Source organism: Lissotriton helveticus, chromosome 4_1, assembly GCF_964261635.1.
Source record: "Lissotriton helveticus chromosome 4_1, aLisHel1.1, whole genome shotgun sequence".
Taxonomy (NCBI): Eukaryota; Metazoa; Chordata; class Amphibia; order Caudata; family Salamandridae; genus Lissotriton; species Lissotriton helveticus.
Genome location: NC_136063.1, coordinates 850,422,174 through 850,437,404, shown reverse-complemented (window position 1 = coordinate 850,437,404; position 15,231 = coordinate 850,422,174). Strand labels below are relative to the sequence as shown.

Below are 15,231 nucleotides of genomic sequence, written 5' to 3'. Positions count from 1 at the left end.
AGCTCCAGTTCTTCTTCCTTCGATCCCTCTCTAGCCTGCAGGTCTCTATGTAATAGACGGAAAACGTCCACGTAATCATGACTCCAAATTCTTTGCCTCGTCCTTTGTGATAAATGCGTGCCCAAGGGCATGGCCAGACCCATATAGGGTAGTTTTGCACGACCACACCCTTGACCCTCACTCATCGAGGAACTACCTATAGATGAAACAGGACTTGCCCCCCACCCCCTCAACCTGACCCTTAGACCCCATAATTGACTGCTGTGCTTCTTGTGGTAACTTGGACAACTCACTTTGAACATTTGCACTCCCCTCTTAACCAACGTTCCTGGGCCCCTCACATGAGCAGCTCGCAAAAGGCCATGTCCACGCAGCCCACCAAGCCTTCTTACCTGACGGCAGCTGTGTAGCCCTTTGCTGGAATTCTTTAAGACCATCACGCTGATGATGTCTGCCCCGCCGTCCTCGATCTGCAGAGAAAACCACTCCAGTTCTCCGCAACACACTAGAAGAAGTGAGATGACCCCCCCCTCACTCCAAACTCTTGACCGCCCAAGCCAGGAGCCTCCTCCCTCAACACCCAATCCCTTGAATTAACCACATTCTCTTTGTCAATACCCTCGTATGCACCACCAAAATCATCATGAACTATAGTATCACCAAAACTTGTGCTCGGCATTGAGCCATCTCCAATGCCACCATCATATCTTACCCAATTGGACACAGGCCTCTGCTGCGATCGCCCGGCCGATGACCCAAAATCCGCACCAGATTCGCTTCGGATATGCTGTGATGCACCCAAAGCCGCACTTTGCTTCGCCATAATAGGAACAGAACTCTGGGCAACAGACCTGTAACCAGAGTCCGCTACCAAATTCCCGCCGCTCCAGCGAGGAACCGCTTTCAACTTTAACTGATCTGTATTTCCACCAGATACTAACTTCTTGGACAATTCAGAGTGTTTAACCCATACCCACTGCCCCTGCTGTGGACCCATGTCTGAGTCAAACTCCACCTGTGGAAGACGCGGCGGTGGCCTGGGCTCCGGAAAAACCGCCACCACATCACTGTCCATGTTAGCAGCCCCATACGTGCCACAACCCCCCACCTACAAAGAACTTGCCTCACCCACACTGACCCAACAAGCACCTTCTTCCGTCTGGAAGTCATATACCGGCGTGTCAACGATGCCCTCCACTTGCCTGTTGTCCACTCCAAAATTCACCCTTGGGGGGCCTCTAGCGTGAGGCAGCAAGACCTCCTGAAACTCTGCTCGCTCCTGAACCTGCATGCTGTGCATAGTTAATTCTGACTCTCCACAACCAGCAAGTCCAGCCCCAGAAACCTCCTCATGCCCCTCCTCTTCTTCATCGCTGTCCGTGGGGTAATCTACTAAAGCAGTCACAGGCCCCCCAGACCAAGCCTCAGGCGCTATGTTAATCTTAGCGTTATCCTGACCTACAACATAACGCACTGTATTCAACCTTCCTGATAATGCTGACTCTCGTTGTATAAACCGTACACCTGGTAACTGTGCAGGCATAACCAACCAAAAGCGTGCCTTCACTTATAGAAAATTGCTGCTGACTGTTCTCTTCACTAGCGCTACGTTTACCAGTTCATTTCCCCGCTTTTTTCCCTGTCTGAGGGGCCATTAACACCTGTCCTCCCCTCAGCATACCCGGCTCTGATGCTGAGCGCAGTACAGCCTTCTTGCCTCGAGCTCCCCTTCCAACAGAGCGCGCTCGGCGAGGCTTCATGGCAGGCAGTGTTTCCTCACTCGCAGCCTCAACAGGACGACTGGACAGGGGCATGCATGCTGCCACAGCACGACTCACCCCTTCAGCCGCCAAGCGCCTCGTGCGCTTCGCCTCTTCAGCGCCGTCAATAAATGCTCAGGACACAATAAATCTGTGCGTCCCACTGCCACCTGCGCTCTCACCGCCTCACTTGCAATGTCTTCAGCTGACATTGCCTCTCCGCACCTCCGCTGACACTGCAAACGCCGCTACAGCCGATAACTGTCAAACGCTGACAGGAATTCTCTCAGCTGACGCTCAAAAAACACGACGCCACCGCTCCTTCACTCCTGTCGAGTGACGTCACCCTCCCGCTCCCACCCCGAACACGAACCAGCCCGTCCCCATCCCCCCAACCAGCCAATCGCGCCGCGTGGAAAATCCCATTGTGCGAAATATCCCAGGGGGACACTGGCTCGTGCCAAGTCCCCCGGGGACCCAAACAGCTTGATTCTCGACTAAATGCTGTAGTGTGCGCTCTAGTGTTCTGTCATCACGTGATGGGGGACACTAGGAACGCGGGAGGTCATGTTAGGCCATTGGTGGCCCTGCCACACACTGAGCTGGAGCTTTTCCCCGGTGCTCTTATCAGGAAAATAAATAAAGTATAATAAATAAATAAATAGTACGCCGTCTCTGCCTTCATCCTTGCGAACCCCACATGACAAATGCTTGTTTTATACCGGAGATAAAGTAACCAGCAACTGCTAAACTCAAAATAATACCTGGCAGCCTTGGCGGCGTCCTGTGGGCGGATCGGGCAGATCGGACGGCAACCGACAGCAAACACTGCGACGGAGCGGACGTGGGAAAGTGCGGCCCTGGAGCTACCCAGAGGGCGGTGCGCGGCCACAAGGATCCCTTTCTGGGGTAAAGGAGGCAGAGGCAGTGGCAGAGGGAAAGCTGTCAGGACCAGAGAGGTGATCGAGTCTGGCACCAAAGAAGCTCCAAGACAGTTAACCTGACTATCAATTCAGCCTCAGTGTCAGGAAGGGCGCAGAAGGAGACTACAGGACTGAAGGTGGGTAAGGGCAGGAGGAGGTCAGAGGGTGAGACTGCCTGTGTGAAGGGGATCAGTGGAATATCCGGATATATATTAAGGAGTGCAGGGAGAGGTGGAGGTTGGGTAAACTCTGACTCAGTAGGGATTGCATTAAAGGTGAAGGAGGAGGAAGGGAGGGAGGTAAAAGAGCTGATAGACCAAGACCTCTAATAAGGGAAACATCTGGTCCTCGTGCTGTTTCAAACCCCCCTAAAAAAGTTCTGAAAAAAAACATACCCTGGAGCAGAGGATTAAGGTCACTCCTTCATTTAGGACCTATTTCAAGGTTCTGCCTAAAACACTTATTGTGGGCAAAAGTAATATGGCGGGGGTAAAAGGGCATCAGGAGGGGCAAGTAAGGAACAAGGGGTGCAAGGGAAAACCCCAGAGGAAGGGAGTATGGAAGATTGGTCCAAGGACATGAGCCCAAATCAATATCAAGTTCTCGTCTCAGATACGCTAGCTGCCTCTGGGGAGTGATATAAAATTCCAGGGGAGGAGGAATCAGTCCTCAAAAGACTTTCATCATAGTACCAACGAAAAACAGTCCGCTGGAGGGAACCAGAAAGAGAGAGAAGGTGGCGAGGGTGGTGTGCAAAATTTAAAAAAATCGGACAAGGAGGACACCTCTATTGGAGTTTTTTTAGCAGCCCTGTCCACTGAAATTAAAAGTAGATTTGAAGTCTAAAAGGCAAATCAGAAGGAAATAAGGTCGGTCTGTGAGGCCCTGGAAAGGAAGATGGATGATTTGAGTAACAGAACAACAATCCTAGAAGGGGAGGTAAGGGAGCTCAGAGAGGTAGTACAGGCTGATAGTGCTGAGATAGCGGGGTTCAAAACGAAAGAGAGGGAGCAGCAACACAGGGTAGAAAGGTTGGAAAACTTCCACAGATGGAACAACTTGAAGATCTTAAGAGTCCAGGAAGGCAAAGAGGGGGGTGATATTAAATCCGACATAGTTGAACTGATTAAAAGGGAGCAACAGTTGGAGGATTCAGAGCAGGAGATTGCTAAAGACATACAGGGAATTCACAAGGACCCCTTCAGACTTAACACAAACAGGACCAAGCCTAGGAGAATATTGGTTTACTTTCTAACTTACACATCGAAAAGAAGGTTCTGTCTAAACCTCTGAGTAAGAAGTCGATCCAGGGATATAAATTTAGATCAGGCCTATCAAGTGTTACCTCCTAAAGGCAATGGGAACTAGGGAAAAGGATTGAATCATTGAGGAGGTTGGGTGCCTCGGTGCAGCTGAAGTTTCCGGCATCTTTTAAGGTGTCCGATTTTTTTAAATTTTGCACACCACCCTCGCCACCTTCTCTCTCTTTCTGGTTCCCTCCAGCGGGGAGGACACCTCTATTGGAGTTTTTTTAGCAGCCCTGACCACTGAAATTAAACGTAGATTTGACGTCTCAGAGGCAAATCAGAAGGAAATAAGGTCGGTCTGTGAGGCCCTGGAAAGGAAGATGGATGATTTGAGTAACAGAACAACAATCCTAGAAAGGGAGGTAAGGGAGCTCAGAGAGGTAGTACAGGCTGATAGTGCTGAGATAGCGGGGTTAAAAACAAAAGAGAGGGACCAGCAACACAGGGTAGAAAGGTTGGAAAACTTCCAGAGATGGAACAACTTGAAGATCTTAAGAGTCCAGGAAGGCAAAGAGGGGGGTGATATTAAATCCGACATAGTTCAACTGATTAAAAGGGAGCAACAGTTGGAGGATTCAGAGCAGGAGATTGCTAAAGACATACAGGGAATTCACAAGGAGCCCTTCAGACTTAACACTAACAGGACCAAGCCTAGGAGAATATTGGTTTACTTTCTAACTTACACATCGAAAGAGAAGGTTCTGTCTAAATCTCTGAGTAAGAAGTCGATCGAGGGATATACATTTAGATCAGACCTATCAAGTGTTACCTATTACAGGCAATGGGAACTAGGGAAAAGGATTGAATCATTGAGGAGGTTGAGTGCCTCGGTGCAGCTGAAGTTTCCGGCATCTTTTAAGGTGATGTTCAATAATAGGATGCACAGCTTTTGCTGTGTTAACTCCAGTATGGGATTCAGAACACTTTATATAGAAGGTAGCCGCACTCCAGAGGAAATTGTGCTAATCCAACTCTTTCCAAAGTACAAATGGTTAGGGTGCTGCAGATGTTCAACTCCTGTTCATAGAGGTGCAAAATGATAATGCAGAAGAAGAACCCTTCCGCGGGAAAGGTTAAAATCTGGAGCCCTCCTTTGGCGATACGAGTCACTAATTCAAAAAAATTAGGTAGATGAAGGTAGTTTGCTGTTCAGAAATAATCCCAAATTTATTCAAACTTTATTGTTTAATTTTCCTGCATATGAAAGGCTGTCTATCATCAGAGGATTAATTACAGTTGGAAATATCAGTAATTCTTCAAAGATCATTGATCAATTAACATGTTACAAACATGTTGAAAATATCTTCCGATGCATTTTGAGCAGTAGCTCTTCTTCAGGGGGAACTGCCTAAGGAATAAATAAAATAAAAAAACAATGTATCACGATCCAAGCAAGAAAAGAATGCCATCAATGAAATACCCAATATACAATGAAGGGTGTGAGTGAACGGTTAAATTACGATGCTCGAGTGACTTAGGGGAGAGAATAACAGAGGAGACAAAAGTGACGCAAAGACACATAAATAGTTATAATTCAAGTACTTAAGAAGGTGATGGTGGGTGTTGAGCAAAAAGAATAATGAAGTGGAGCATTTGAAATGCAGGTCTGCTAAGGAACTAGATCAGAACTAGAAAAAAATCTATTAAAGTGCGGTGGGGGGACATCACAATGTGACCGAAATAGTCAGAAACCTGATTAAAGTGCCTGGCTCAGAGGAGTGAATCTAGGAACTCATGCACTCGCGAAACAGAAAAATACAAAGGTGACTCATGCGTTTCTGCCAAATGTGAATATTCAAAAGGAATTACAGGCATGCAAAAAAAGTAGCAAAGGATATCACGCGTGCGCAGCGTAACAAATGGGTGAGTATTACGGGCGTGCAAAGTGTAACTGACATAGACTAGCATAGTAAAGCAGTCTACATATTTACACTGTCCGTAGGACACTGTATCTTACCTCAACGCGGTGAAAAAATGTCACGGAGGTAGTAACATGCCGAGGTGTATAGAACGCCGTGGGTGGTAGTACCAGCGCAGCGGGCTCCGACGGTGAAATAGGAAGTGCCGCTTGTGAGGGAGGAGGGGGTGCAGATATAGAAGATAGACTCAGAGAAAGAGTCGAGTAGAGTGTGGGCGCGACAATGAATGAAGGAGGTGACTAATAAAGCTAACAAAATACAAACAAGAACAATTGGAAAGACGAAGAAAGTTAAGAAATGCAAATGAAGTTACAAAAAATAATATACATGATGGGGATAAACTTGCCAAACTGAGAAGATAAAAAACAAGTTAAATCTGAAAAAAGAGATAAACATAAAAAGGAAAAGATAGGCTGGAGGGTATGAAAAAAATAAAGCAAGGAAAATGAAAAAGCAAGAAGACATGTAAAGAGAATCAAGGATAAACTAAAGACCATACACAATGGATAACTTAAAGCATAAGAATCACAATGAAATTGAGTATGCAAATTAGGTAGTAAACATCACAGAGATGGAGAGAAACATCAAACCAGAATCGCAGGCCAATGTAAACAGGTAACATTATAGAAAGCAACTAAATTCCAGTCTTTCATTAAGCCCTTTTGGATAAAGGGTGTTCAATTTGTGCATCCAATAAAGTTCACGTAGTAGTAGGAACTTCTTAGTATCTCTGCCTTCTATATTGGTAACAATTTCCAACACCATGAACCTTATTTGGCTGACGCTTGCGGTAATGGCATTAGACACCACTAAGGCTTTTGACTGGGTCTAAACCTTGGGACAAACTTTTGTAGTGCCCTGGCAGGAACTTACGCCGCACCAGAAGCTAGGGTGTTGGTTAATGGCTCCCTGACAAACTATGTTCGGATCACCAGGGGCATGAGACAAGGCTGCCCCATGTCACCATTACTGTTTAATTTATATATCGAACCGCTAGCCAGAAGAATCTGGAGGGACCCTTTTCAATTCAATGGTTGGGGAAAGAAATTAAGCTTATATGCAGACAACCTTATAATCTATAAAACCCATCAACAGAAAAACGAGTTGCGTAATGACATTAACATCTGACTTTGGGAAGATCTCAGATTATGACATCAATAAAGAGAAGGTGGAGATCATGGCCTGGAACAAAAAGATAGGGGAGGAGGCTAGTAAAGGGGAAATAAGATACTTGGTGGTTAAGATCTCACACGATATCACCAAGCTAGTCAAGGTAAAGTTAGAAAAAGTAAGGAAGAAGTGGAAGCTTTATTGAAGAACTGGTCTTATCTCCCGCCTACCTTATTCGGACGCGTTAACTTGGTGAAGTTGACAGTCCTCCCTAAGTTTACCTTTTTCATTGATTCGATTCCCCTACCTTTCAAGAAGGAGCGGTTTGTAAAGATGCAAAGCCAGATCAACAGTTTTATCTGGTCTTCCAAAGGGTCACGGATAGCGTAGAGAAAGGAGGTTTAGCATTACCAGACTTGCTATTTTACACCTGGTCATTCTTATTAAAGAATTGGAAAATGCTGGTAAATATACCCACAGACTCAGAGATTGGGAGGTTACTAGTGGTGATCCTGAGGCAGGAGATGGGAGTAATGGGGCCTTATGCACAGATATGCGGATCCTACGTACTTTAAAATCGTTACGCTAAAAAGTTTAGGGGTATTTGCGGAGACTTGGTACAAAATCAAAAAGGTCTTAAAATGTCCATACTTCAGCCTACTCACCCCCATATGGGATTCTCCGGGCTCTCCAGAATGGACAAAGGACATGTTGGCTATTCCATTATGAGAGGCTGGTATAGCAAAATGGGAGCATCTAATTCACAAAGGTCACTTGATCAGTTGGGAAATGTGCAAACAAAAGACAGCCATAAGGTCTCCATATTCAATTTCCTCCAAATACAGAGCTGGTATCATGCTCCAGGCACAATATTAGGAGATGAAAATGAACTTGAAGACAGACTTACACAAGGGACCGTTGTGAAAAAAAAATTGCTACATGGTATTGGCTGAGGATCGAGCTGGGTGATGGAGTTTTCACTTTGCCAGTGGAGTTGTGGGGACAATGCTTGTCAAAGATTTTGCTGGAGTACAAATGGCAAGTATCTATGACTCTGATGTACAAAATAGTAAAACCGGCATATTTGAGGAGAAATCATCTTTTCTCCATCCACAGGGCCTATTTCGAAGTTTGGAAAAGGAGCTGTGGTGGCTTGTCCAAAATGCAGCAGAATGAAAGAAGATGATGTCCATGTGTGTTTCCACTGCCCAGAGATCGAGATGTTCTGGAATGACATGAGTAGGGCCTTGTCTAGCATGCTGAAGATCCAAATGAAGGTAAGCGTTTTGTTGATTATCTTTGGGAGTTTGGACCCACAACTAAAAATTGACAAAAACTATGCGAAGAAGGTATTCTGTGCCATACTACTAGCAAGCAGTGAGATCTGCAAGTAGTGGGTAGCCCGTTCCCCTCCTTGCTATGAGGACTGGATTTGTGCTGTAAAGTTTATAGCCAGTTTGGATATGTCGGACATGGATCATAGAAGGTATGAGTTCTGGTCACCCCTGCTGAGTTGGTGTGAGCAACATGATAGCAAATCAGAGCAGGGGTTCAATTATTAGGCCTCAGCTGGAACTTTTCTAAAGGAGCAAGGTTGCTCACAGAAAAGGTGCGTTTGAAGAAGGGGTCATCACAAATCAAAGGTGGTACCATGTGATCCCCCCTTTCCTTCCTTCTATTTCCCAGCAAAAAGGGCAGGACATCACGGTCAAGGTGCAAGTGGAATGGTGTTTATGAGGCAAATAAGGACAACAAAATAATGTAATGATTAGTACTGGAGATATGCAAGTCTAAAGATTTCAATGAGAATAGCACCAAAAAGCATAAAGCGCCTACTGTGGTTATCTGGTTGCGCTGGACTGTGACAAATTGACAAGTTTAGCCTGACAGTGATGTTGCAACCCAGCTACAGGGGCCTGCTGAGGCCAGCTGAACAACAATATCTCAAATCCTAGTTGTGAAGTGATCCGGAGTCCTGTGTTGGGGATCTGTTGTCCAGCAGAGGCGATGGAAGGTCTGGGTGAGGAGATGTGTTGTGCAGCGGTGGTTCTGGGGAGCTGCAAAGTGTGATGCACTGCCCTTGCATGGTGGTGCATCACAAGGCAACAGTTCTGATGTGCTTTGATGATGAAGCAAAGTCCTTGCATCAGGGAAATCTACACACCAAGCGCTATAAGTCGAGCAGCAGAGATGATGTTCCAGACCTGCGGGGTATGCTGCATGCCATGGAGGAGACACTGTGGTGCTGAATACACAGATGGACTGTCAGAGTATCTTCAGGCCTACTTTCAAGGATCCAGGACTGGGATGGCGCTACATGGTAGGACAGCACTCCCAGATGGAAAAGGTACAGGTGCTAGGTTCAATGATGTTGGAAGCCTGCACTGTCCCAGAGGCTTCAAAATAGGCGGCCAGCCAATTAGTCCTTGGAGTTACTCAGGGGTCCTGGGTTCAGAGATGCAGGTCAGAGAGGCAGCAGAGTAGCAGGCCAGCACAGTAGGGCAGCAGTCCTTCAGCTCAACGGTCCAACAGAGTGGTAGTCCTTTCAGCAGCACATCAGTTCTTCTTCCTGACAGAGTACACAGGTCCAGAAGTGTACTGAAGAGTTGGGATATGAGGTCCAATATTTTTGTCTGGTGCCCACTTTGATGTTGGAGAACCTTCTAGAGGTTTCCACCCCCATGAGGTGTCAGGCATCTCCCTTCTACCTGCCCTGGCCATAGCTTGTCTGGGGTCACAATAACTATTGTCAGGCCCTTTGTGCGAGTGCCAAGGTCAGAGCCTTTGTTATGTGCAAGTGTGATAGGTAACAGCGTCCCCCATTATTAACTTTGAGTGGCCAGTCCTGCCACCATCTCTTTTGCCTTTGTCTCACTGTCTTGGAGCAATTCACAAAAATCAACTGCCAGCCATGTGACCGAGGATCAGGCTGCTGTCACCAAATAATTAGGGCAAGCAAATGCCAACTTTCTAAACATTTTTACAAACAAACAAAAGCCAATACTGACATTACTTTGCCAAACTACTATTTTACATCTAGGAACACGAAATTCAATTATCATGTTCTTTTTTTTGTTTTAAGCATTATTTCTGAAAAATCACTTTCCTCTGTGTGTTATTTCTACAGATTATGTCATCAACATCATAACAACAAACAGATAAACTATGGCTAATCAAATTACAGGCCCACCCTAGGGTTGACTTATATGTATTAAAAAGGACCTGACTAAATGTGTAATTTTACAGGTAGACATAGCTGTTTAAAAACTGCACACATAGGCTGCAGTGGCACATGTTAAAGAGCTACTTAAGTGGGTGGCACAATCATCGATGCAGGATCTCTAGTGGAATTTTATTTACAGGCCCCGGGCACAGGTGGTTCCAGTTTACTATGGACTTACAAGCAAATTAAATGTGCCAATTGGGTAAAAGCCAATTCTGCCATGTTTGAAGGAGACAGCACAAGCGTTTGAGAACTGGTTAGAAGGAATAAAGTGTGTAGAGTTCTAAAGCCAGCAAATACGAAGTCCGCAAAATAGGAGGATTGAAGGCAAAAAGAGATGGTGGAAGAACCACACCAAGGATCGGAAGTCTACCACTGTCCATGGAGTTTTCAAAAATGGCTGCAGAAAGGAACATACTTATTCTCCTATAGTCCCCTAGAAGTTGGATCATGTGAATCATGAACAGTCTTCTCCCCATCAATAAAAAACACAACCAACATGGAAATTTCTCTAGTGATGGGTCTCAATCTGCCTGTGGGAAGACCTACTACAAAGACTTCTACCTGCAATGTACTTGTTCTGAAATGTTTGTTGAATGACAGAAGGCCTGGACAGTTCATGGTTTAGATTCCAGGCAGTGTTAAATGCTTATAGTCAAATTATCTTGTCCTCCTTGTGGTCTTTCTATAGTAAGAGTCAGTAAGCAAAAATACCTAATTTCCCTGGAAAGAACGCAAAATATGTAGGAATCTCATAAGTTATCATGCTCTTATCATTCACGGTAGGTGGCTTTTCCTGGGAAACTGGTTTTGTCTCCAGTTCATGGAAGGTCAGAATTTACAATTTCTAATAAACTTTACTGTGACTTAGGCATTAGAATTCTAAGTTCACCAAAGAAATTGTTTATACTAAATAGAAAAATGTTCCAATAAAGAAATCCATACCTGGTCCTTAGCCGGAGCTACCCAAATGGACTTTTAAACACAAGTTAACAAAACGCCCCTCTTGTATATCTGATCATTAGCCAATTGTACCTTATGAACTTTGAGGCACGTTACAGGTTACTTATTTATTGTTAGATTTAGGCATAAAAATGTATGAATTGGTTGTTGGGACATTTTAACATTGCAGATTTGTCTGCAGTATTACTTGGCTAAATTTTAGAGCTTTTGCTATGTTTGTTCCTTCACATGTTGGATGTGCAATGCCAGATTCTGTATTTGACTTTTATGCCACTTGAACAGTCTTTAGCCGCTTCGCTACTAGCCCCCCCCCCCCCTGTGCTAAGCCTTTGTTTGGTTATTTGAGGTAGTTCACGCTTAGGCACCTGTAACTTTTTGACCACATAAGGTATCTACGCCAAATTTGGGTCCTTTTCTTCCAACATCCTGGGAATTCTAAAGGTACCCAGGGTATGTGGATTCTCCTGGGAAAAAGTGCTGCAATGAAAGTGTCTGTTTTTTCCCTGCAAATGTTATCAAAAAAGGGGTTATAGGGCTGAAATCCCCATCTTCCCAGTTTTTAAGGAATGACAGACTTTTGTCAGAAAACCAACATTTTTTACACAGTTTTGGCATTTTTCAGGGACATAGCCTATTTTTGCAATTTTATGTGCTTTCAACCTCGTTCCCGTTAATGGTAGAAATGGGTATAAAAGCAATAATGGATCCTGGAAAGCTATACATTTTAGTAAAGTAGACAAAATGTAGAATTCAGCAAGGGGACATTTGTGTAGATCCTTTAAGGTTTCTTTATAGAAATTAACAGTTAAATATAGAAAAAATTGAAAATTAGTTGAAGAAAATAGCCTTTTGTATCAACGTTTTCACATGTAACTTCTAATTAAGAGAGCTCTTTGAAACCAATATACCGTTGCATTTGTGGGACCTCACTGGTTGTGGGGATATATAGGACTTGTAGGTTCATCAAGAACCCTAAGAACCCAGAGCCAAAAAATGAGCAGCGACTTGCAATGTTTTTTTTATTATGCACCAGGTATATAGCAATTATAATGGGAAAATGTATACATGGAAAAATTGGTATGAAAGACACTTATAGATTTCTGAAATGGAAACAAAATATAGAGTTTAGAAACAGTAGACATTTGCACATTTCCAAAATTGGGAATACTCATACTAGCATGAGAATCATTGGTAATTTTTCAAAATGACTTGTATTTTACACATTGTCTCTCATTCTGGAAGGCAAAAATGCATTGAAAATTAATAGGTAAATAACAGCTGCTTTACAAATCTGAATTACCCTAAGTCTCCCGATAAACATGGTACCTCACTTGTGTGGGTAGCCACGACAGGAAACAGCTCCAAACGCAATGTGAACACACCACATTTTCACAATGAAAAATGTCCCTTTTTTTGCAAAGGGCCTAGCTGTTGTTTTTGAACCCTAGCTCTGCCGGCCCTTAGGGAAACCTAGCAAACCTATACATTTTTAAAAGCTAGACACCTAGGGAAATCCAGGATGTGGTGACTTTACTGGCTCTCACCAGGTTCTAATACCCAGAATCCCTTGCAAACCTAAAAAACTGTAAACAAAAAAACAAATTTTCCTCACATTTCTGTGGTGGAAAGTTCTGAAATCTACGTGGATCCACAAATTTCCACCCACCTTGTGTTCCCCAAAGTCTTCCATGAAAAATGATACCTCATGTGTGGGTAGGCCTACTGCCCGCGACAGGAAACGGCAAAAAACTAAACGTGGAGACACTACAATGTCACAAATGAAAAATGACCCTTTTTTTGCAAAGTGCTTAGCTGTAGTTTTTTAACACTAGCTCTGCTGGCACCTAGGGAAACCTAGCAAACCTATACATTTTAGAAAACTAGATACCCAGAACCCAGAAGAATCCAGGATGGGGTGACATGACTGTCTCCCACTTGGTTCTGTTACCCAGAATCCCTTGCAAACCTAAATAACTGTAAAAAAACACATTTACCTCACATTTCCGTAGTGGAAAGTTCTGAAATCTGCTTGGATCCACAAATTTCCACCCGCCCTGTGTTCCCCAAAGTCTTACATGAAAAATGGTACCGCACTTGTCGTGGGTAGGCCTACTGCCCGGGACAGGAAACGGCACAAAACGCAACGTGGAGACACTACAATGTCACAAATGAAAAATGACCCATTTTTTAGCAAAGTGCCAAGCTGTAGTTTTGTAACCCTAGCTCTGCTGGCACCTAGGGAAACCTAGCAAACCTATTCATTTTTAAAAACTAGATACCCAGGAGAATCTAGGATGGGTTGACATGACTGGCTCCCATCAGGTTCTGTTACCCAGAATCCCTTGCAAACCTAAACAAATTTCTTTTTTAAACACATTTTCCTCACATTTTTCGTGGTGGAAAGTTCTTGAATCTGTGTGGATCCACAAATTCTCACCCACCCCATGTTTCCCAAAGCCTTCCGGTTAAAATGGTACCTCACTTTCGTGGGTGGCTCAAAGACCCACGACAATCAAGGGCCCTAAACCTATTGAGGCAACATCAAAATTACCTATCACAAACCAACCTGGTTTTGCAAGGGAGGTCCCATGAGTTTTTGGCCCAGGGCTCGGATGGCATCAAGGGTAACCTACTAAACCCACATATTTCTAGAAACTATACACCCAGGGAGTCCAGCGAGGTATGGTTTGCGTGAGTCCCCAAACATTCTCCTACCCAGAATCCCCTGCAAACCTCAAATTTTGCTGAAGAAATAACTTTTTTTCTCATATATCTGTGTGGGAAAGTTCTGGAATCTGCGTGGATCCACTAATTTCCTCCCATCCAGTGTTCCCCTAGGTCTCTCAATAAAAATGGTACCCCACTTGCATGGGTGGGTCAAAGACCCGTGACAGGTAAGGGCCCAAAACCTATTGAGGTGACATTTTGAGTATGGGTCAGAATGCAGATGAAGTCGGGGTAGAACCAGACATCAGCGACGGATTCAGTGCCGCCAGGATGCGCTAATTGTTTTGTACTCAAAAGGACATGGGGAACACACACACGTGCTCTACCATGACTTCCTCTGTATTCTGACCCATACGTCAAACGCTGCAAGCTAGGTACTCTGAATTAATATAATCGATATCAAGTTGGGTTCGACACATCCCCTACTCGCGGCACCTGTTTATTGTGACACCTTAACTAAGATGACCATATGAAACTCGTAACTCGTCGTTGAATAAACTTTAGGACTGCCGGGTTGGAATTATCACCGGCTTCCCGAATACAATGCACTACTAAGAATTTTTGCAGATGCTTCAATTTCTGCTGTCTTGAAATCCTACTTTCTATTATCGTGCCCAGCAGGGTTGGAATTTTCACCGGCCTTGGGACTTCACTGAGTTCACGCAACTCTCTACACTCCTGAAGAGTCGAGAGACTACTTTTCCCTGATGAAACACGTGTCCGCTGGTTGCGCTTTGCTCCATATTAAAGAATATTCTGCAGCACTGAAGGACTTTGTACATATTGCTTATATCCACACTTGTATTTACTTGTTGTATTATGTATGTGTGCACAGGATTTAGCTATACTGTTTTGCTGTAGGGTCTTCCGTACACACATTGAGGCGTTACAATGGTCTCCCCTTCCTGTTCAGCACCATACCCACTAGTTTACCCAGACATGCTAAACGCAAATTTGCTGAGCGCCAAGACTTCCTATATACTAAAACCCTTAAGTCTACGTATAAGAAAACGACCTGGTTTTGGGGGTTGGGCACCTGAGATTTTGGCCCTGGGATTGGTGGTCATCTTGGGATAGTACCAAACCCAAGCATTTCTGAAAACTAGACACACGGGGGAGTCCAATGAAGTATGGTTTGCATGGATCCCCCAACGTTTTCCTACCCAGAATGCCATTTAAACCTCAACTTTAGCTAAGAAACCAACTTTTTAACATATTTTTATGTGGAATCAACTTGCCGGCACAAATGTCCTACCCCACAGCCTTCCCCTGAGTCTCCCGAGTAAAATGATACCACAA

General features: G+C 44.4%; 2 long non-coding RNA genes across 2 annotated transcripts in view; one reads left to right on the top strand and one right to left on the bottom strand.

Moving 5' to 3' along the window:
• Nucleotides 1–2,047, bottom strand: part of LOC144827357 (uncharacterized) — a 45,946-nt gene extending 43,899 nt beyond the window's left edge. Inside the window, exon 1 of the long non-coding RNA XR_013610150.1 lies at nucleotides 1,943–2,047. This is a non-coding gene — a long non-coding RNA (uncharacterized LOC144827357). The remainder of the gene's footprint in view (nucleotides 1–1,942) is intronic.
• Nucleotides 2,048–2,299: 252 nt separating this feature from the next.
• Nucleotides 2,300–15,231, top strand: part of LOC144827356 (uncharacterized) — a 189,018-nt gene continuing 176,086 nt past the window's right edge. Inside the window, exons 1-2 of the long non-coding RNA XR_013610149.1 lie at nucleotides 2,300–2,820; nucleotides 8,136–8,296. This is a non-coding gene — a long non-coding RNA (uncharacterized LOC144827356). The remainder of the gene's footprint in view (nucleotides 2,821–8,135; nucleotides 8,297–15,231) is intronic.